At 38.1% G+C, this 24,414-nt stretch overlaps 1 long non-coding RNA gene across 2 annotated transcripts; it reads right to left on the reverse strand.

Moving 5' to 3' along the window:
* Positions 1-1,618: 1,618 nt before the first annotated feature.
* LOC134472086 (uncharacterized) lies at positions 1,619-21,689 on the reverse strand. Of its 2 annotated transcripts, none has more exons than XR_010041917.1 (3): positions 21,404-21,689; positions 16,048-16,126; positions 1,619-7,027 (listed from the first exon to the last, which is right to left on the reverse strand). It is a non-coding gene; the product is annotated as an uncharacterized LOC134472086 (long non-coding RNA). The 2 variants fall into 2 exon arrangements; XR_010041916.1 differs by having other exon boundaries at positions 16,048-16,129.
* Positions 21,690-24,414: the final 2,725 nt, after the last annotated feature.

A 24,414-nucleotide genomic window follows, 5' to 3' on the forward strand; every position in this document is an offset into this window, starting at 1 on the left:
TCTGTAGAATGTGAGTTAGGTGGTCAGTGGTGTGACTTGAGGACTTGTCTTGGTGCAGCTTTGAAGAGGCGAGGGGCGTGGCTAAGGTCACATTTTTGGCAGAGTAGAGGCAGAGCCATTCTTACTGTGCTGGGCAGAGGATGAGTGAATCCTGGAGAAACTAAGACCGTGAGGCCTGTCTTTGAGAATCAGAAATTAGCTAAAGGAAGCCAAGGTCACATTCCAGACATCAGTCTCGAGTGATATTTGCACTGTCACCTGAATATTCTCATTGACTTCTGCCACCTGGATGGAGCCCAGTTCAGAGCTTGGCAGATTGCTGGCGGAGCTGGGAAGTCGCCAAAGGGCCGTTGTAACTCAGCAAGGGCACAGAAGCCAGCTCTGAGAGTGGATGGCCTCAGCTTTCTTTCCAGCTCCCTGGCTTTCTTATTAGAGGGCACTGTGATATGGAAGATACATCAAATTTGGGGTTCAGTCACACACGACTTTACATCCTGGTTTTGCAACTTGCTTGCAAATTACAGAAATTTATTCAACTCTAATTTTTCTCATTTATAAAACAAGAATAAAGTCCTCCTCCCCCGAATCTTCCCATATGCAAAAGTTTGTTTTGTTTTCTCTCTTTTTCTCTTTAGTCTTTATTGAGTCAGCATTTATGTGCCAAGTTCTGTTAAACATTTGGCAACTGTTGTCTCATTTAATCCTTGTCAACAAGAAAAGTTTATTTATGATCTTTGTTTAATAGTGAAGAGAATAAGTATCAGAGAACTTAGAGTGACCTGACCAAGGTCAATTATGCAATAAGAAGTGGAACCAATTTCCCACTGAGGACGTTTGGAAGCCTGAGCTCTTGACCACTGTTTGTGAAAATGACAATACTTGGCAACAGTGATCAGGTCTGTTCACAGCTAAAACTTAACAGAGGGTAATGCTGTACTTTTCTTCAAAGATCTGTCCATTGGAACTGAGGCTCTGCAGTCAAACATCATGGATTGTGGGCAGGGGATGTTGCTAAGTGACAGAGCACTTGCCTAGCATGCATGGGACCCTAGGTTGGATCCTCAACATTACACAAAACCACAAAAACCTACTTGGATTTCACTGGCCTGATAAACCACTTCAGCAGCATAGCAAAGGCACTGAATTAGCTAAACATCTATCCTAGACCGAATGACTTTTTATTATGATTGTGAATGCTTGCCTCACACAGAAAATAACTTTACAATATTTTCATCTAAATTATTATGAAAAAGTCATACTGTTTTTTTTATCACCTGGAGACCTTTTTGACTCAAAACTTTTTATTGATTCCTTTGGCATTTTTTCCCACTGGTTTTTATTTGTTATATTGGTTAATGGGTTTGTTTACTTGTCAGATTCAAACATGCATATAACATTCTTTAATAATACCTTCTCTCTTTTAAATATATAAAACATAAATGTTAAATTACTTACTGAATATCTTTCTAGATGCACACATGAATGAGGACACACACATATGTACACACAGGCATATGCATGCACACCCACCATGTCCCACCTTGTAGCTCTTATGTGTGCCTTTGCACCTAACTACGTAGTCTCAGAGATACCCTTGAAAGAACATTCCCAACCAAGGTGGGAAAGCAAAGGCTTTAATGGATTTATTCAGATTTCTGTAACAATACTATTTTGTTACTCTGTCAGTCTACATGTCATGAAAGCTTAGCACACAGAAGTTCTCCCCTGATGATATGAATCCCCCAGTTCTTGCAGAACTGAACCAGCTATTCCAACTGTAACGATCTGTACACTGTGGCATCTTGCCAACCAACAGATAATGCTGGATCTTGAACAAACTGAAAAATGTGATGGTAATATGGTTATTGGTAATAGTTCTGACAAAATACAACCCCTTCTTTAGAAGATAGTCTTCCTTATAAATGAAAACACTGAATCAGATTTGCAAATCATTTGGGTAACAAGTCTATTTGGAAGGCATGAATGATAAATTCACGGAATAAAGTTACAACTGGTTTTATATTGCTTTTTTCCCTATTACGCACTCACATGCAAAACTCCATTAAAATTTCAGAGAAAGTAAGTTTTTGGAGGCATTTACAGAATTAAAATCAAAGGTTAATTTTAATGAGTCAATATTTTGCTTTTAATGCAAAGATTAACAGAAGCTGAGAGTAATATTTAAAATCAGCTGTTAAAGTATATGTGATGCGTGCTCAAAACACTACCCTTTAAAAACAAACCATAAAAACGCTGTTAATTTTGAAGGCACATTATCCAGTAACGTTGAAAGATTTAGTGTTCCAGTAAGAGGAGTTTGGAATTCCAAAACACAGAGAATTGACATTTTTATTGTTTTGCTTAGTTTAGTTTTATTCCAGGAAGTTAGGAGACACCGGGCCAGACAGTATAGATGACAAACCATGATGTGAATGCTTCTCATCTAGTGTCAGGAAATACTCCCAACCCTGCACGGGACTCTCTGCAAAGCCTGCTCTTTGTTTTGAGTACATCCATTTGCTTCTTTGTGTTTAATTCTATGTATTACGTACAGGCAAGTAAATTGCAATTACAGGACAATAACCCTTCCGAAGAACTTGTTTTTATGTTATCAAAGACCAAAAGAAGAAACTATCACTGATCTGTGAGATGTTATTTGGTATAAATCGAAGATCTTCTTGCTATAGTAGCTTTACAAAGGGCTTCATAATAAAAATTTGTCAGGTCCCACACATGTGCACATATGCATATGACTATTCTTTAAGTGATTTCAAATTTTTAAAAATATTCACTAAAAATCAATTTTAACAGCGAATGTATTTTGAATTTGTGTGGGTTTTGTTTAGTTTTGTTTTGTTTTTGTGTTTCTAAGACAGGGTTTTACTATGCAGTTCAGCAGGCTGTCCTTGAACTTACTTTGTAGCCCAGGCTGGCCTCAAATTCATTCTATAATCCTCCTGCCTCAGCCTTCCAAAAGCTGGGATTACAGACATGTACCACTATGCCTGGCCTTGATTTGTATTTTCTTAGCTCTCTTCATTTTGGTCATGCAAATGTTGAGAATTGTGACCCCAGAATATCTTTCTTCATCATTTTTGACACTGATTCTTCTTGTTTTGTTTTTCAATCTTCCCACCTGGGAGTGGCGTGTAAATTTCTCTTGAAAGACTAGAGTTGGCTTCCGTTCAACTAGCACATTCTCTACAGGGCATCAAATGTATACTATCCTTATTGCAAAAAAGTAAGAAAAAAGAAAAAACAAAACAAAACAGAAAAAAATGTAATGCATTTTTAAATTATTGAATGATGCCAGCTGAATCTTACAAATTTACTGAAATAATGAGCACAAAATTATGGTAAAAATCTTTCTCCTACACATATTGCTGATAAAATTTTAGCAGTATTATTTCAGACCAAAATAACAAGCTACAGTAGAATGGTGGTATGTTTACAGTGTGTTTTGCTTACAAAAATATATTTTTTTTAGTTTCATTTTCAAAGCAGATATTTGGTGCTGGCTCAAAGGCAGAACGTCATCCTCAGATCTGAAGGGAAAATTGGGGTGCTGACAGGGCCTTGCTGTATGGAAGCTCTGGGGAATGGTCCTGGTTTGCTTCTTCAGACTTCTTGTACCCACAGTGCCTTGGTTTGTGGCTGTAAGATTCCAGTCTCTGCCTCCTTTTCACGTGGCCAACTTATCCAGGTGTCTGTGTTCCACACAGTGTTTTTTTGTGTGCTTCTCTCTCCTTTTCTTATGAGAGTAGTTATCTTTGGGGATTGTGGACACATCTTATTCCTTATGACCACATCTTAACTATATCTGCAGAAGATATTCCAAACAAGGTTATTCTGAGATATTGTGGGTTAGGACATTAACAAAAGCACAGCTTGGGAGACACAGCTGAAATCATAACACCTGCCAACATCACTCAAGGTGATGGATTATAGCATGAGTGGAACACAGTTTACGCTCTTCAAGTCAAAGGAGATTATCACTACACAAATCGAACCCTGAGGTATCAGCAGTAAGTGCTGCATGGACAATTATACAATCAAATATGCAATTAGATTCAATGGTCGGAAAGATCATTCCAGGGTGACCTTCAAACAGGACAAGAACGTGGCAGCTATGCACAAATGGAGAAAGAGGATTCCAGGCAAAATCTTCCGGAAGGGAATCTGCCCCGTTGATGTGATCCCATTGATCACATCAAAACCTGTTAACAGGAAGAGTTTCTGTTCTTTCCATGAGTTTACACACCCCTTCAAAAATTGTCTTTCTAAATTGTCTTTCTAATTGTCTTTCTCCTTGTGGAAAATTGTCAGAGAAGTGTGGACAGATGGGATAGCAGTCTAAGGAACGGGACTTTTCATGCCATAAAACAATGTACTCATGTTTAATTTGAAGATGACGAATTGTTTTATGAACTATCAGGCAATTTTCATAGTTTGGCAGCTATTTTACAAAAACATACTGAAACATCACTGCAAGAATTGTACAAAACAAGAAATTATTAGTGACAAAACAACCCTATTATTTAGGTCAGTCTTGTTCATAGCTCCTTAAGTTGTATCATCTCATTTGCATTTATGAAGCATTGATAAAAGGCCTTCAGGTCATTCAGATGACAACCACCTCAGCTTTACCTTTATATTAGTACAGAAATAATGTGTAAATAGTCGTGTTGATCAAATATGCTTATATTTCACAGAAACTATATTTTCCCAAGAATCTTATCCCCCCTTTTAATTCTATAGATCAAATTGTCTAATACATAATCTGGGCCTGAGATCTAAGTGGTTTTGTCTCAAAAAAGTTAAAACATTGCATGACTAAATGAAAATGAAGATAGAAGGGCCACAAACTCTTGCACTTTTTTAATGTCAGCTTTGAGTTTGCATTTTTAATGCTCCTAGGAAGATTCACAGTAAAAAAAAATAGGGCACCTTTTCAACATCTCTATTGTTTGCAGACATAAGCACATTATATTCACCAAGCTATTAACTTTTCCGTATGCCTGTCAGTTTTTCAAAAAAAGACCAAGACAGTGTAAAAAATATGTGTCAGAATCTGATTCAGAAAGTGAATAAAGTACTCAGCTCCCAGAATAACCTCAGGACTGACCCAGTTGAGTCTGGAATGAGAAGCTTTCTAAGAATATGGTTGCTTCTCTGTAATTGTCTATGACTTGTCTTGTGCAAAAATTTAACCAGGACTGCAACCTTTCAGGATATTTAAAATTTAAAACTTCTCATCTTTGCATTCATTTGGGGGGACCAATAAACAAATGCTTAAAATTAATTAAAGAAACAGCAATCTTTCTATAGAAAACATTTCAGAAAACTTATAGGAGAGTTGTACTTTTTATTGAATAGTATTTCAAGTTATTGTGTTACAGGAAAGACAGGTGATTAAACACAAGGGCAGGTCTATTCCCTAACCCTACGGTGACTCAAGACCTAGACAAAGCAAATATGTTTTGGTCATGTGTGGAAGGGCAGAGCAAAGCCAACCTCTCACTGGCTCCATCTCCTATCCATATCTAGGCTTCCCAGGAGCATCAGATGCAGGTGTGGGGCACTCAGGGTCCCAGCTCAGGAGAGAGGTACCAGGAAAGGAAGTTACCAAGCATGATGCGCCAGCACAGCCAGAAATGAGGTCAGTTCTTATGCCATCCAGTTTCTGTTGCTTCCTAAAGGTATGCAATGACAATTTCTCAGAGGACTGAGTGAAGTCTGGTTCCCTACAAAAACTAACATTGAGCTATGAATAAATTGTTAATATTACCAAATAGTGTACCAAAGAGTTAATAAAGGCTGGCACACTCAAAACGCACATAAATAAGCTGCTAAGAGTACAATCTCCATGGTTTCTGAGAATTAAGATCTAACACACATTTAGCTCAGCGGCATAAGTACCTGCCTTGCAAGCAGGCAGTCGTGAGTTCGATCCTTTTCATCTGCATGATAAAAATGAAAAAAAAGACAAAAAAAAATTTAAAAAAAGATCTAACACACAGCCTACTCTAGCGAAAGCATCTATGAACATTATTTCAGAACGGCAAGATGAGAACCTAAAAGAAGATGTGTTTAAGAAGACTATCACTTTTTTGTACCCTTTAAAAGGTTGTATGCATTTGTGAGGTACAGCATGCACCTATACAATGTTTTATGATCAAATTATTGTAACCAGTATTTCCATCTCCTTTAACATTTCTCACTCTATGTGTGTGTGTAAGAGAAAGAAAGAGACAGACAGATACAGAGAGAAACAGAAAGACAGAGAGACAGAGACCGTTGAGAGTCTTAAACTCTTTCTTCTTCTTCTTCTTCTTCTTCTTCTTCATAAAGTATATAATAAATTGTTACGAACTATAGATCTCCTGCTGCACTGTAGAGAGTCCTGTTTGACTCACTCTTTTGATTCTAGAAGTGTGTTGTGAGAGCAAATACACGAATCTGTTGCCTTTTTTTTTTTTTTTTTTTTTGTCTCTCAAGGTTCACACATGACTGAGCAACAGAAGGTGGAATATCCTGCAGACAGAAACGTCATGACCTTGACATAGTTTGTCACTCCCAGAACAAAACACGAGTTAGTGCTGGGGAACAAATAGCAACTTCATGTGAAATGGATGCAAATGCACTTATGAAGGTGTACTTCAGAGAACAGCACCATCCCACCGAAGTATCTGAGAGAACCTAGCTGTAGTGATGCTTACTGTCTTTTCTCACATCACTGTGACTTGCTGCCAAAGCACCGTGAGTTTTCAGGCATCAGTAAGGACTGAGAATACAAATAAGACAAAATGCTTGACAGTTGTGGATTATTTCAGAAAAGTAAGGGAGGGCTGATATCATGAGTCAGACATGCCTTAAGTTTCAGAGGCTTTTCAGATCCTGTGTATGTGGTGAAACACACCTCCTCTTCCTCGTCATTCATTCCATGGCCTTCTCTGATTCTCTCTGACCCTGGTGATAACTTCTGACTTCTCTGGAGTAGGGAGGTAGATTTAATCATGATGGTTTCCTAAACACAGGTCAAACAAAGTAGTCATAAATGAGATATATATGGTATAAGCAACCTTTTAGTGAAGAGGACTAACGAAGTGGATGGATCCCAAAGTCTTTAAATCTGAACTCTGCATGGTTCACACTCACCCTGGTTGTCTACTTTTGTGGTTTTAACCACAGGAAGTCCCACATCTGTTCAGAGAAAACACAGAGGGGAAAAAAAGGATCATTTTAATCTTAGCCTAAGTAAATCAGTGGCTAGGACCGTGAGCTGGAATTGGAAGAAGAGTGAGATAGAGATTCTGCTCTGTATCATCATTCTGAAGATGGCGATCTATCCCTAGTGTGAGGGTCAGAAAGCTTTGCAGTCAACAGGTCAAACACAATGCAATCCTGAGAACTAAGTTTTTCGTTTTTCATTTTTAAAAGGAAGAGAAAGAAGAGAAATAGAAAAAGAGAAACACAAGAAGAATGTCATGAAAAAGGAGTGAGAACTTATGTCATCAATAAAACTTAAAATATATATTATCTAACGTTTTACAGAAAAGGTTGCCAATATTTGGTATAACTTTTATAATTTCTTAGCGCTCTGAAGCCACTGCACAAAACTACTGAAAAGACAGGGAGTGTGGAGGTGAGAACCAGACTTTTAGGAGGCATAGACTCCTGGTGGCTTGCACTCAATCCAATCACCTGGGTGGGAGAATAAAAAGCATAGTCCAGCTCGGAGCCTAGTGGAAAAAGAAGAGATAGTGAAGATGTGGGTGTTTTAAAGCTTCTGGACTAACTTCTAGAAGAACTGGGCAGTTGTTAATAGTTAAGGAAAGAACCAGGGTTCTTCACATTGAGTTATTATTATAGTTGCTTCCCAAGAGAAGCCCAGCTAGGACAGTCAATCAGCAAGAAGGTGGGAATGCAGATGAAAAAAAGGAGAGAGTCACAGCATGAAGGTCAGAAACCTCAGGCTTTCCCAGGCAATCTTATTTAACAAAGAAAGAGGCACCACAGGGAAGTTCTGGGAGATGTGCTCAGAAAAAAGATTGAATTCAGATGATAAAATGCTTGAATGTCAAGTCATCTGAATGCCACCATTTAAATTCAATCAACCAAGATTCTTTTCCGATTTTTGTTTTACTTTATTTTTATATGTTGTGCTCTTTGGAATTGTAAATCTGGAAACTCTGCATCTTGGATGTCTTCATAGGTTCAGGATCAAGGACCTCTTCGACAGATAGAAATGTTCAGACTTCAAGAAATGAAATTATAAGAGTTCACTCATATCCTTAAAAAAATCAACATTACTCTCCACAAGCTGGAGACTGAAACTAGATCCACACCTATCACCATGCACAAAACTTAGGTCTAAATGGGTCAAAGACCTAAATATTAAAATAGAAACACTAAATCTACTGGAAGACAAGGTAAGCAGAAGTCTTGGAGACATAGGGGTAGGCAGAGAGTTATGAACAAAATGTAAACTGCATGGGGAACACTTCAAAGAATCAACAAATGGGATCTCATATTATTGAAAAGTTTCTGCACTTCAAAAGAAATCACAGAGTGAAAATGAAATCCACAGAATGGGAAAGAATTTTAGCCAACAACCCCTCAGACAAAGGACTTATATCAAGAACATATAAAGAAATGAAAAACATCAAGCCCCCCAAATTCAAAGACCTTCTCCAAAAATGGGCATCTGAGATGAACACACAGTTCTCAGATGAAGATATACAAGTGGCACATAAATACATGAAGAAATATTCACCATCACTGGTCATTCAAGAAATGCAAATTAAAACAGTATTGAGATTTCATCTCACTCTGGAAAGAATAGCTGCCATCAAGAAATCAACTGATAACAAACGTTGGCGAGGCTGCAGGGAAAAATGAACACTGCTCCGTTGTTGGTGGGGGGGTAGACTGGTGCAACCACTATGGAAATCAGTATGGAGAATTCTCAGAAGACTAGGATTGGAAGCTCCATTCAATCCAGCTAGTCCCCTCCTGGGTGTTTCCCCAGAAAAACTGAGAAGGTCATATCACAGTGATATATGTACACCCATGTTCATAGCAGCACAATTTGTAATAGCTAAATCTTGGAAACAACCAAGATGGCCATCAACCACAAAGTGGATGAAAAAGATGTGGTATTTTTATACAATGGAATATTAATCAGCTACAAAAAAGGATGACCTTGAAGCCTTTCACATTGTGTTTCTAGTGTAAAAAGGAATAATAAAACCCAAAGGAGTAATAAAATCCAAAATGTGTAATTATTATTGTAAAAAAAAGAAAAGGAAGTGCTCTAAAGGACATAATTGCATGTATGTTTAAGCGTGTAGGATCAATGACCATATTACTGGTCTTTTTTCGATCCTTGAACTGTTTGAAGTCTTGCTGTTTGAATGTCCGCTTTGTGTGCTTAACTTTGTAGCTTGAACAACTATTCTAAGAGGACAATATGTAATTTACCAACTAGTGATTTCTTACTGTTTGGTTTTTTTGGAAATTATGTATTATTTCTACCCTTTTTCTGTTTTGTTTTTTTCTCTTTAAATAAAATTAAAAAGACATTATAAATCATTTCAATGAGCATTTGATAACATTAACATTTTCATTTATCAAATGATAATAAGAACACTCAAGCACCTGCCAGCAGCATAGATAATAGGATACTACCAGTATTTGTGCTTTCCTTTGCCTTTTTGTCAAAAAACAACAGTCTGATGTTTTTGTTAGTCGTTCCTTGTTTTTCTTCATAGCATTATCATGTATGGATGGATTTCTACCTGATTTTGAGCTTTATATAAATGGAACCTTGTGCATATTCCTCTAACTTGTTCTATCTCAGTATTATGATTTTGAGATCCAAGATCCAAGTTAATGCGTATAGCTAGCAAGTAATACATATATACAGAATTAATGGCCATTCTTCTTTCTTTTTAAATTGGACAAAATTTATCTCTTCCAAAGTAGACATTAAAATCAATAATAAAAACAAGCAAACAGAAAATGAGATACCAGTTAAGGATGCATTTCTTTTAGTTCCTAGAGCATTGAAGTCCAGCGCCTCTCTTGGAATTCTTCGTTCTTGTGAGTACAGTAGTTGCTTATTATATCATGCTCAGTTTGATTTGCTCTGACACTAATCTGTACTCTTTTTGATGATTTGTTTTTTTTCAAATCACTAGTTCCTGGATGGAGTTAAAGGGCTCTCTCGCTACTTCAGAAACTGCCTGTGTCCTTTTGCCCTTACCCTGGGCATTAAGAACATTCAGTACACTTCTGTACTAATCAGCCTCAGATTGTGTTTCAGAACATTAGGGAAAATACTTTTATAAAACAGTTTACTTGCATACCTCAGACTGCTGACAGCACCTGACTTAATATTTATAATCCAGTTATTCTGGACACAAAGTAAGTCTGACAGTGATAATTTTGTGTTATTTATCTTCATTGTTAGACTTTTGTCTTAAGTCTATTAAAGGATCTATTTCATCTATGAAATCTTTATCAGAATGCATGAAAATCATAAATGAAATTGAGCCATTGTCCCTTCATGTCCTGACCCTGGTTAGAGGACATTTGTCAACTCCTACAGCTGTAGGCATTCATCCATTCCCCCAAGGGAGTATCACAGAGCATCAGCGCACAGTCCCAAGATAAAGTCACCACAGGGCAAGTCTCATTATCTAACGTGTTGTTCAAAACTATTAATTACCCTTTCATCCCTTCCTGCAGAACAAGAGAAGAAAATATTTCTGAGAATGGTGGAACGTTTTGTTTCTCTGGCCTTTCTCTAAGTCCCTTTTCTTCTTTGTTGTACGTTTCACAGGTGGGTTTCAATTCTGAATAATTACCATACGTTTCTCTCCCCTAGAGAATGACCTGACTTGCGCAATCTCATTTTTAAGCTTCTATGCTTAAAGCAATTGGTGTCATAAATTATATATTTGTTACTTGATATACATCTTCCAATGAGTAGTCAAAAGCCATCCCATATGAATACTCATTTTCACATTAAAGGTGGAAGACTAGAAACACCATCCCCAAAGACCAAGAGATAGATACATTTCTTTTGAAAACCGTGCTTTTGCTTGGTGGGAAGTTTTATTTTTATCTTCAGAAACATCATTTTAGATGTGCATAATCAGTTCAGCAAACTGCTTTTTTTAGTGATGAATAAATATCAAATTAAACTTGCAATTAAAGTTTACTAAAAATCTAGGTTGTTATAATTGTGTTGATGATAAGAGTACAGAAGTAGAAATGATTGATGAAGATTACTAATTGTGCAGCTGTGTTCAGAGCACATATGTCTATAGACCATCCAGTGCTCTTGAGCTAAAGAAAACACATTGTCCCGGGAAAGACCTTTGTCCACAGCATCAAGATGCAAAACACTTCTGTCACCTCTTGATACTCAGCTTCTCAAGGTCAACCAGATTGATAGAGTGTAATCTCTTCTTTTCCTTCTCATTGTTCTGTTGACTGATTTTTAAAATACCATTAGTGTGAGAAATTGTCATGTATTAATAACATAAGGAAAAAGCTTCTTATTAGAACTCAGCCTTCTTTTTTCCCTAAATTTTGATATTCTCTCTTGGCATTTCATATTAAAAATGGCTTATTGTGAGCCTCATGATATTACTAAGAAATAAAATCATTAAATATTTGACTTGTAGACAGAAGACATGGGTTTGGTCATATTGCCTGTAACTTAAAGTAGGAAAACATGCAAATTAGGTAAATTTTTTTTACTGCATATTTTCAGATTAGTATAAAAATCACATTTCTTTCCTGTGTTTTTTACTTTTACAGGAAATCATTATCTTAGTAAAAAACTTTTACTACAAAAGAACAGAAATCCATACACATTATATAAAATTGTAGTGTAACATCTCAAACTTTGTTCTTTTATATTCCAGTCATGTATGGCTTAGTAATACAATCAAACAAAAAGAAGAAAAGAAAAAAAAATAAAGAGGGTAAAGAAAGAAAAGGAGGAAATGTGAAGAATGAAGAAAAGAGAGGTAACAGAGGATATTATTACTGTTATGATTGTTAACAAGAAATTCTGAGTAGGAAAAAAATGATAAAGTATGAAAAACAATATGGAAATATGAAAAAGGTGGTCATTTGACAGTCTTAGGTACTGAGACTACCAAATGGATTACTCATACCAATATTTAACCTGAAAATCCTTTAATTAAGAAAATACAACCTCACAGAGGTGGCTTGGTGTGATGGAAAAGACTAACAGCGAATAAACCAATACCTGTTTTAGAAGTCAAATGCTTCTTCTGGGATCTTTTTCTACCTCTGAAGTGCAAAGTGCCCTTGGAGATATTATGTAACTAATTTACCCTTGTTTCCTCACATTGGGAATTGGTGATAAGGTATTCACCAACCCAACCCACATGGTAGGGTCATCTGAGGATTCAGTGAGATCATTTCTGTGTCAAAGTTCTTTGAAGATTGCAAAGCACCAAAGTATCACTTAACATACGACCACAAGTGGACCTCACCCTGTTCCTTCACCTGACAGGTAGAAAGTCAAGCACAGAAGGAAATCGAGAATGTGGGTTGCATCCTTTCTATGGAAAATGCAGCCAATTTTATTATCCATTGCCAGATTTTTTAAGTGCTTAATCTTTGTCTCTGTCTTTGTCTGTTTCTGTCTCTCTGTCTCTTTGTGTCTCGGCTACTGAGCAAACACCAGAGTGGAGACCCGGCCTTGGTAGAGAGAACTTTCCAGATGACTCCTCTGCAATATCGGCCGAGCGCCTCCTGTCAGAGCTGGGCAGTTGGCGGTGGCAGACAGATTCAGTGAGGACAAAGGCAGACGCACCTCCAGAGCTGCTGACACATCCTCTCTTGCATTAGCAGCTCAAACTTCTGGGCTCCAGAAAGGAAATAGAAGTTTGGAAACAGAACAAAAGGTTTAGCATGCGGGGCTGAATTTTGGAGAATTAAAAAGGTGTGTAGGGAGGAAGCACCACTGTTTATTCCCTCCCAGGGCTTAAAAAATATTTTATCTTCTTCTAATAAAACATAGTCTTAGTCCAAAAGCTTTGTTTTCATGAGGGTGTGGCCTGTCCATGTGGAAAATTTTCATGACTTTTCCATGCTATTCTGTTCCTCCCTCCTTTGTTCAGTCATTCACGGTCTTTGCCTGCTGTGGTCCCAACACATTGATCCTACAGATCAACTGTATTTGTGATTTAAAGCTTCAAAGATCCTAATAGTAGGGAAAAAAATCAGAATTCTCTTGAAATAAAACCAATTACTTACCAGATGTCTGTAAGAAGAGCTCACTTAAATCCTTCTTCTCTAAGTCAATCAACCAGTTTTGTTTAAGGGACTATATTGTCAAAGACACCCTGTTAAGCCTTAAATTCAGCAAATCAACTGATGTGAACAATTTGTCACTAAGGTGGGAAGACTGTTTTTGCCCTTGCATCTCTTTCCCACTTGTCCTCTTTCCCTGCTCCTCTGTCTGAGGCAGGGGTTGGCAGCTATTTTCTGTGGAAGGACTCTGAAGCCAGCCTAGCACAGTTGGTGGGCAAATGTCTCCATCAGAAAATCATGAATTGGTTTAAAACAAGGAAGGGGTGATTTATAAAATTCCTTTCCCTGTAGATTCACCTGTGCTTTCTTTTCCTTTGGTGGCTCTGTGATGTGAATCCTGTCCTAGTTGCCATAAATGTCACACAGGCACGAGCTCACATGTAGATACTGCTTTTCACGGAGCCATGACCTTAATGTTTTCGAAGAGGCGCTCATAGATCCATGCATTAAGTGGCACAACTGACGCGAGCTCTCTCTGGCATGACAGATTTCAGAAACAAAAGAAAACTAATGTAATCTGCAGCCGAGCAGCTCTGCTACACTGTCCAGTGAATTCTGAAGCCACAGTCATCATTTGCCCTCAGAAACGGTATTCTGGCTGCCTGGCGAGCACATTTTGAGGCTCCTTTCTTCACAATGCAAGAGCATATCACTACCTTTCACCTGCAGCACATTTTCAAAAAACAAATTCTAATTCTTTGAAGATTTATCTTTTAAAAAAAAGAAAAAGAAACCTCAAGCCTAAGCAAATTTTTATCTCATTGGAAAAATAATACAAGCAAACTGGAAATATATTTTCACTCCATGAAGCATTTAATTATTAAAAATAATATGTTTTTGGAAGCAGATCTCTTTTGAGATCTGCAAGCCAAAACATACACATATACTTTATTTTTTCCTCTTTTTAGGTAAGAAAATGAATCTGCCTCATGGGTTCTTCAGGAAAGACCATGTTCACAAAAATCAGCTGCTTGTCTTATTCTTAAACAAGATTCTCTACCTTAAATTGTTCAAGATGTGATAAAATGCAGCAAATATTTAAATTTTAAAAATGACCACAGTAGAAGATCATTACCATCACTCTGTCTCACGACTCTGGCCCTCACTTCAGGTACGCCTGCCATTTTCTAAAGGAGGCTCCAGGTCCTCTTTAACGTCTTTGGCTGTGCTGACATAGCTGCCTGCATGTCCCAAACTGATTCAAGATGTTTACTTTCTGTGGTCATTTTGACTTTGGAGCACAGCCCAAAGTCACACAGTGCCAGATCTGGCAAATAAGGTGGATAAGGACCCACTGTAATGTTTTTATCTCACAGAAATTACTGTAAACATTTTAAACTGATTCAGTACATTAAGGCAGTCATGGAAGGACACAAAAGAGGACTTCCAGAACTGCTCTGGAAAGTGGCAATAGTGATGGAATCAGGGTATTTGAAGGGAGGGGCATTATTTTGAGGGCAACTAATAGCAATTCTTCTTTCCTGTAATAAACTTAAAAATTTTTATTTGAACATTCACCATACCACTGATGGTGAGTAAAAAATTGGTAGTCAATTTAAACACCAGCTGGACTGAATCAGCGTGGTGCTGAGTGGAGATGGCCCACCTGAGGAAAGTCGCTAACATTAAAAGGAGACCTGAAGAGGAAGAGTAGCATTGTGAGTTCTCCTAAATGAGTGTTGTGGTTTGGAGTTGTTGGTTCTTTTGGACCTGATGGTTCTCCTGGAGAAGCTTATCATGCTGGTTTCCATGATAGGAACTCAGCTGTAATCACTGGAGGAACTCGGGACCTTGCCACTGAGAACAGCTGCAGTTCACTTTGGGGAGTCTGGTCCTTACTTTGCTTCCTGGTTCTGAAGGGGAAGATACGTGCTGTTCAGTCTCCAGCAGAAGCCTGTCATGCTGGCTTCCTGATGTGAGCTAAGCCCTTCGCATCGTTGGAGGAGCTCAGGACCTCACAGGAGCCCTAGTCCTTATTTTGAGCAGTGCTTCTTGGCTCTAGCATAGAACTCTCAACCTACTGTCACAGATCCCTCAGCCTACTAGCACAGACTTTCTAATTTCCACTGCTGATCTTGGGGACTTCCCAGCACAGATCTATGAAACAGACTTTCATGAGTCATTGTCATGGGCTCTAGGCCTCCAGTTGGAAACGTACTGGGCATTGTCATGGGTTCTAGGTATTTACCTGGACTCATGCAGGACACTGCTGTGGGATCCCAGCCTTTGGCTGAATTCTTTAGGTCTTTAGTATGTGGACACATTTCCTGTACTTTCTTTGTATTTGACTTCTTGGGTGATCATTATAAATAATACCATCAATTCTGTGTCCTGTTATTGTTTTGTTCTCCTTGCAAACCCTGACTACAACACCACTGTAGCTCAGTGGTAGAGCACTTGCCTAACATGCAAAGGGCCCTGAAGTTCATCCCTGGTACATTCTATCCATCCATCCATCCATCCATCCATCCATCCGTCAAACAATATAAACAAGCATAAAACATTTACTAAAATTTTTATGATGCATTGGTGGTAGGATGTCAACTTGGCTTTGCTGAACTATATTTCCTAGAATCTCTGTTCTTATATATTCTGCATAAGGCAAGCTTCAGAGAAGTTCTTGTGGAAGAAAAGGAGAGATGACCGCCATATTTTGTCTTCCCTCTGTGGCCTCTGCTGGCTTACCTCACTTTTGTACCACGGTTGCCACCTTGAAGCACCTCCATCTTCCCCTGGTTTCTATTTTAGCTTCGTGATTTCTTCTCTGCTAGGTAGACAGTAACAAATGAATACAGTGAATGTTAAAGGCAAGAAAGAAAATCCATGACTCTCTAGGAGTCTGGTCTGAGGCATGCTGAGGTATTCTTTTCTGAACCATTTACTTGATTGTTAAAAAAGCTACCAGTTGTGAGTAGGGCTCAGCAGTTCCATATCTAGATTGCTGTGTAAGCTGTCCTGCCATCTGAACCACATGAAAATCCAGTAGTGCTTAAAATGTGGAGGTTTCTCCAGGCTTCTGTAAATGGATCACAGTGCAAATCCTTAGTATTTAGAATACCCTCTGTGGATAATATTCCTTCTGTATGAGCCAGCCTTTGTCTTTGGTAAAGACTGAATGCCTGGCCATGGCTAATGAAATTACTCTGTGAGCTAGTGCTGTCTCACCCACCAGGCAGTAAATCTGGGGAAGAACCATAGTGCCCCATTAACAGAGATGTACTACACGTGAAACGGGGCTTGAGTAGGTCTGGCAGGCACTGATAAGTTGCTACCACATCTGTGGCTCCTATTGCTATGACACTGCTTTCTTCCAACCTGTACCCACGTCCTCTTGGGAAGTTTACTATGACCACATGATAGCAGAAAATGTAATTCAGACCTCATTTATTGATAATTCTGCACCCAGACAGACACCACTCAAAAGTTCATAGCTATAAACAAAATGAACAGCTGAGACAAAACAGTCCGCTCCAGCATGGCCGCAAAGTCAATGGTGAAATGAGATTATTTCCAGCATACAGAACTTGAAGTGCACATGTGGTTGCTTCTTTTGCTTCAAAGAAGTCTACATTAATTATTGGGTCAGGTATTTGGATGGAACATAACTGATAAATTGATGTCAAGGAAATCTAGTAAGGAGGTATGTTGATGACCTCTCCAGATGGACCTAGCATGTAAAGATATTTGTGTCCAGGTGAGTGCTTGCCAAAATATAAACTAAACAGAAGAGGATTTTTATTATCAAGTGCATAAGATAAGCCTTTCTAAGTTCCTCAGTCAGCTTCCTTCCAAATCACCTCCTCTCCTTACCAAACTGATTCATGAGAAATGTTGGCAATGGTGGAAAGGACAGGAGTTATGCATAGACTCAGTATCGAACCCTATTTAGATACAGTCACTTCAGAGTTTCTGGTCTGCTAAGAGCAGATACAAACAATGAGCTTCTGATGTAGCACCATTCTCAGCCACCAGGTAGGTACTCATTGGCAGGTTGATTACATCAGACCGCTTCTCTCATGAGAGAGTCAGTATCTTCTCCTACTGGAATAGACACTTCCAATATATATGCATGACTTCCCTGCCCACAGTGTTTCTGCTCAGTCCACCATCAAACCCCTTTATACATGACCATGGCACTTTGTATGGAATCATTTCTGACCCAAGAACTTATTTCACAGCAAATGAAATACAGAAATAGATTCATGAAGATTGCTGAGCTCTGTGTGCTCTTCATCAATCTGAAGCAGCTGGCTTGATAGAATGGTGGAACGCTCCTTTGCAAGTTCATTTATAGCCCTTTAGGATATGAAGTATGCTCTAAATCAATATCCTATATAGACTTCTGTCATTTCCTTAGCCAGTATTCATTGGTCAAGAAATCTAGCAGTGGAAAGGGGAGAGGATCTTCTCACTATTATCCCTAGCGATCCCCTTATACGACTTTTGCTTCTCATCTCTATGATAGATTTCCTTGATCAAGAGGTCTGAGTCCCAAAATGGGAAACACGTGCACTAGGGCACATGTGATGACTTGATTGCATTGGGGAACCACCTGACCACTTTAAATCATGCCACTGAATCACCAGGCAAGAAAGGAAGTGACTGCTACTATCCTGCTTCCACAAAGAGAGCTGAGAGAACACTGTTTCAAAATCAAAAGATATTCTAGTTTGCCTCTCATTACTCCCATATCCTGTGATTAAAACCAATAGAAAGTCATGTTAACTCAATTAGTACAACCGCTAGTTATCTAGACATTCTCAGAATAAAGATTTGGTTCACCCCACTAGGCAAAACTGTATAACCTGATCAAATGCTTATTGAGAACATGGATTAGATAGTAGAAGAAAGTAGTTGTAAATAGATATTAACTACAACCATATAAGCAACTGCACACACAGATAATGTGGTAATTATGTGCATGTTGTCCTTGTAGATATAATTTGTTTCATCAGTTATCTTTGTATTTATATTCTTTCTTACATCATCTAACATAAGATCTGTTAATATGTCAGTATGTAAGCTAGGATATCAATGGGGAAATGTGAATCAAGTAGAAGAATAAATGTCATTCAGAGTCCAAAAAAGACCCATGAGTCCTCTTCTAGGGAGTTAGTCTGGCTTTGATTGTATTTGGGATAGATGTATCATAATATGGCAAAGGCATTACTGTACTATTACTTTGATCTGGAGATTAAACATGACTTAAAGAGAGGCAGGATTGTCAAATTGTGAAAAGTGGATTTGTAATGTGTCAGCCTGAGTAGGCTGAACCAGAATCTCCTTGCTTGTATATTTCTGGGTAGGGTGGGGCATGAGTGAGATTCTTGGGCAAGACTCGGAGGCAGCAGTGAAGTAGTAGCCATTTGCTAAGTCATGTTTGTTGTCTGTGTTCACTCACTTCTTGCAAGAGGCAGCAGCTGAGCCCACATCTGTTCATCTTCACCTGGATGGCCTGGGCCAGGTGTGCATGCCAGCTCCATAGGGAAGACTCTGCTCAGCAGGACCTCAGTCACACAAGGTCAAAGGCATTTAGAACTGATAAGAATTTTGGACTAATCTTATAAGCTCCAGCAGTGCCTGGCTTCCACTGTTCTTGCCTTTTTCTTATTTTATAGCAATATTTCTTTATTCAATATTTCTGTCCTTAGATTTCCAGCTTTAAGAGACTTCACAATGACATAAAGTCAATCCCTGTGTCTGGACATGACACACATACACATTCATGCACACACATTCGTTTTTGCTTTTCTTATTAAATATTTCAGCTGAATTTTTAAAAGTTGCACTCTTTTTTAGTAAAAGATTTCTTGAGATATAATTAACACACAACAAACATTGACATACAAAAAACTGCACACAGTTAAATTTCATAATTTGGTAAGTTTGAGCATATCATAAAATCATAAAGCCACCACTATAATTAAGGCAGTGAGCATATTCATTACTTTCAGAAGTTCATATGGTTCTCTTTCTATTCCTCTCTCTCTGCTTTCCTTCTCCATTTCCCCAGGCAACAACGGGATGTGTTTTCTTTCTTTCTTGTAGTTTTTATATTCAAAGTTTTATATAAAAAGAATTATAAAGTATATACTCTTTTGTATGGCTTCTGTCAGCATAATTATTTTGAGATTCTACTATGTTGTATACTGTTATTTGTTCATCCTAAATAATTTACTTTAAAAGGCTAAATTATTAAATCAACAATGTTCTGTTCAATTATAGGCCAATCAGAAGCATTTAGACACATTGTGACTGAACTTAACTTAGAAGGACAGAAATCTACACAATCAGAAGAGATATGTCAGGAGTACTTTCTTATAGCAGGAAGATCTAGAGATAGTATCATTGCATCTGTTTCATCATTAAGTGACAGGGGAAAGTTTCTTTGGAAAGGGCCTCCAAGGCTGAACTCAACATCAAAGAGAAATCTTAGTCAGTGGGGTAGAGATGGACGGCACTGTCTCCACAAATTATGCTGGGAACCTGGAGAAGAGATGGGAATATTGAGTATGGCATCTCCTGAGAGAAGCATAAAATGCCATCACCCAAAATAAAGATGAGGCATTTTTGTCTTACTTTTCTTCAGAACCATCAGCATGTGAGTTCTGCAGTCTAGCTTCACTTCTTTTGCTAGTTTTGTTTTGCGCCAGTTTGCCTTTGTATCCCCCAGATTAGCCATGAGTGACAGATTGCTCCTTGGGGTGACTTCAGCCTCCGAGAGTGATCATGAAAAGCAAGAGTGCATTGCACATGATTAAAAATCAAAAGATGTGCATTTTAACCCAGAGCTGTTGTTTAATCAGATATGTGAGTATGTATAGTCAGATTCTATCTGAATCTCATTTACTCAGCCGTAAACTAAATAAAGTGGGCTATGAAATCCTGAAAATTTCTATGCTTTATACATCTGAGAGCAGGATACTAAGGACCAAGAGTATTAACAATTGTGGTCATGCAAGAACTATTCAGCCAACCAGAATCAGATTCCCATTGTAACTACTATAGAAACTACAACATTGCCTTATATCTACCTATCCATTCATCCATCCTCCATCCATCTCATTAGTACCAATATAAGCAAGACATTTTGACAGTGGAAATATAAAGATGAATATAACTCCCATTTCATGAAGGGAAGACAAATTTATTCATAACTAATCACAATATGTGAAATATTTAGTAAGTCTATTCAGAAAGGAGATGCTGCTTTGCTAATATCTTGGTCCTCAAAACCTTGTTCCAGATTACAGAAGGATAATTGTTTTTGCTGAAATAATTGAATATTTTAGGGGCAAAGAGCATTCTGGAAAGTTCTATCTGAAGACATGGAAAAGAAGGTTTAAAAATGTTAGGCTCATGGTTTTTCTTACTCCTGAACATGTTTTCGTGTAAGTTATAATTTCTAACAATATGTACTAATTGTTGCAGTCTTGAGGAGGAGAAGAAAGTCCAAATTATATTCTCCCATGTTACTGAAGTATTAACATTCACTCACTATTCCTTTATTGGAAAAGACCATGAGTTTTCTAAGCAAAGGAGACATTATCTAGAATTGGCCAATTTTAACTAATCTAGTGTTATTAACTTATGCTTTTAACTAAAAATATGATAATTAAAACTTGAAGCTCATTCTCATGAAACAAGAATACATTTTTGAAGTTTACAATAAATGCGAAGTTATCACATATTGGCATCTAAATTCTCCAGGGATGGCTTTAAACCATTAAATTTCTGCTTTCAAAACGCTTCTTGATTATTCTGATTTTTATGAGATTCAAACAGCTGTAAGCTAAAAGAGGAGAAGAAACAGTTTTTCAGGAAAGAAAACTTGGAAGTCACTTCTATTTTCTCTTCCTAACTTATACAAGACATTATTAAATAAACAGCATGTGCATATTTTAATAAATATAAATAAATTTAAAATTTAAAGGCTTAGCTATTCGCCACCCAGACACTTGAGTGAAATGTCTCCTCTACTGATTTCCCCGAAGCCAGCAAGCTGGGTCATGTGGCTGGCTGACCTCCCAGCACCACCTACCTCCAACTCCATGAGATGCCATCAGATCCCACCCAAAGGAGCCAGTCGTCCCCATGAAACAATGAGCAATTCTTAGGAGACACAACCGGAGCTCTGTTGCTGTGGCACAGGAAGGCTCGATAAGATCTCCCAGCCACAGCATTCTTTTGTGTCGGCAGACGCAAGTGGGATGTTCGTTCCTTCTGCAGCCCTTACAGGGCCAGAGGAAGCAGGCTTTGAAACACAATGTTCATTGAAATCGGCTTTCATCTGAGGAATCCCAGGGTGGCTCCTGCTTCGCGATGTGCATTCTGTCTGCAGCTGAGTTCTCCTGATGCATTTCCGTTGTTTGTTCTGGAGGAAGGCAGCACCTTTATGGACTCACCCTTTTACTAGGTAAAGGGCATCACATTGTACTGGACAAAGTGTTATGTGTCAGGATGTCTCCAGTGAGTCTGGAGTCTCAAAGAAGTATTAAAAATGAGATAAAATATAGTATAGCATAAAAATCAAGTCCTCCATGATCCTGGCTCACTGATGGAGAGGGTACACAAAGCCATCCTAATGACTTCTCGTAAGCATGTCCTTGTTTGGTGACCTTAGAAGCAGGAAGTCATTTGTTGCTCCTATTGAATACAGTGGGCACAATCCACAGGCCACAAATAGTGGAAATGAATGTAGCTCTCAGCATCAGCCCAGTAGAACCAGGCCAACAGAACCTCCACGATCCACTGTGGTATAATTCTGGCTCTTAAAGGCTTGAAAGCAGGGAGGAGGAAGCAATTCACAGTGTTCATCCTAAGTGAAAAGTTTCTTCTTTTCATTGCCTAATTTTATTAAGCAATTCATTTTCTTTCATGGGAAAGCCATTCTAGATCCAAAAAGATTCTCTTTGATTCAGAATTGACCTCAGTAACCACACAGAGAAATATGTAAACACTATTTAGTTCATCTTTTCATCCAACTATTTTTTCCTATCAATCATTGTTCTTCTTTCTTTGCTCCAAATCATCTGAGCCAACCAGCTTAAGGTGATAAACAGTTCTCAAAATGGATAGAAAATGAATACTATTTTTCATTTTCATGGCACTTTTAACTTTCTCAATTTCTCCCAAATTAGGTAGGCATTGTCTGTTTTCAACAATAGAAGGAGTCAATAGAAGATTCCAGAACCTTAATAAAGGCTGGCAATAGAATATAGAGGAAAACCCAAGTGACAGGACCCTGGATCAGCACACATTCTTCATGTTGGGTCCTGTAGGCATGTGGACAAGTGACCAGTCCTTAAGATGACTATAAATGCTGCCTCTCATCATCTTTAGAAGTTAATGTCCTGCATGTGTCTGTGCATGTATAATAAGACAAATGTGACTGATATACAAGGAGATACTGACACTGAAAAACCTGGAAGATGTTTCTTGGAATCCAGTGTACTTGTTATAGTCTAAAATCACAGATGACACTCTTGTAACTGACACTGAACGTTTATAACAATGCAGAAGTACCAAGAAATCAAAATTCTAGTTAAAACCATGAAAAGAGACCAAATCTGCTCTTTGAGTGGCTAATTTTTTTATGAGCTAATAACAGAACTCTTGAATTACTAGCAATTTTGCTTAGCCTTCTGAAAAATAAAAAAGATTGCCCAAGCTTAAGTACAACAAAAGTTCCTGTTTTTTCCCTACCACTGATTTGACTATCTTGTCTCTGACTGTAAACTATGTATGCAAAAATATATTTGCACTGTAGCATGTGCACATATTGCATACATGCACATATATATTTGCTTTGTAATGTGTGTGCATCGTTCTGTGAGCTACGACCATATAAATAGTGTCCAGAAGAGACACCACATATTATATTAGAGCATATATTATTCAGTTGACTTTAATTCAGCCAAAAAAAAAAATTACACAGGTGCTATGTGTTGTGCGTTCAGAACCATATAACCTGCAGCAGGGAAACAGATACATTCCAGCCTTCAAGTACCTCACAGCAGTGCTGTCTGAAGACAATAACAAGAGCAAGTGATTTCAGCATAATGTACTAGATGCTGAGATAGAATGATACTCGTGGTGGCAACAACTCTAACTGTAGGGATCTTAACTCGTCTTATGGGGCAACAGGAAAGGCTTTCACAGAAAGTAATACCTGAGCTGATACCTACAGCTGGAGAAGTAATTATCTAAGAGGAGAAGATAAGGAAGGATAGTCTATATGGGGAAGTAATGTGAGAAAAGTAAAAGGCCTGAAACACAAAGGCATATTTGAAGAGCTATAGGTACCTTGATACTGCTGAAAAGTACAGAGTGAGATCAAAATGGGGCGAGACATGTACACAGGGCCAGGCATGATGGCACTGAAATTTTACAGGCCCTTCAGGATGCAGATAGAATACATTAGATTTAAGTCTCATCCCTTTCTGATGGATTCTAAAAATTTGACAATGTGAGGTAAGGGGTAAAACCTGAAAAGGCAGTCGAGTTTTGCTGTATCAAAAGACTTACTTAAAGGTGATCAATGTTCACAAGAACTGAAAGCAGGTTATTAAGATCTTGGTTTGTTGTTTGTCACCTTTTAGGAAAACTCTAAAGACCCAGATCATTCCTCCTTAGATGTACCTAACAGGACATCTACAAAAGCCTAGGTCCTGAGTACAGTTCTGGGTATCTAAGAATATACGACAAAGAAACCAGGACATGAGATAAAAGGAAGAGGGAGAGAATCAAACTCTGCATGATAGGTGCAAAATATTGTCAGTGACCTCAAAATATGAGATTAAAAATGGAAAAATGGAAGAGGAGATGATTTTAAAGATACATGACTTTAAAGATACAACAGCAAGTTCAAGTACTCTTGAACTTGCTCTATAAGAAGTAACAACAGCAAAGACTATCTGAGTTTAACAAAGAGCAGAACTAAATAGGAATATTGGGGTCTTTCTCAGGGTGGAAAAATGATAAAAACCACTATTATTAATATAATTTCCAAATAATGCAGGAAAGACTTATTTAAAAGAAGAGTAAGAGGAA

Source organism: Cavia porcellus, unplaced genomic scaffold (assembly GCF_034190915.1).
Source record: "Cavia porcellus strain 051 isolate PalLab524CR breed Dunkin Hartley unplaced genomic scaffold, mCavPor4.1 scaffold_22, whole genome shotgun sequence".
NCBI lineage: Eukaryota > Metazoa > Chordata > Mammalia > Rodentia > Caviidae > Cavia > Cavia porcellus.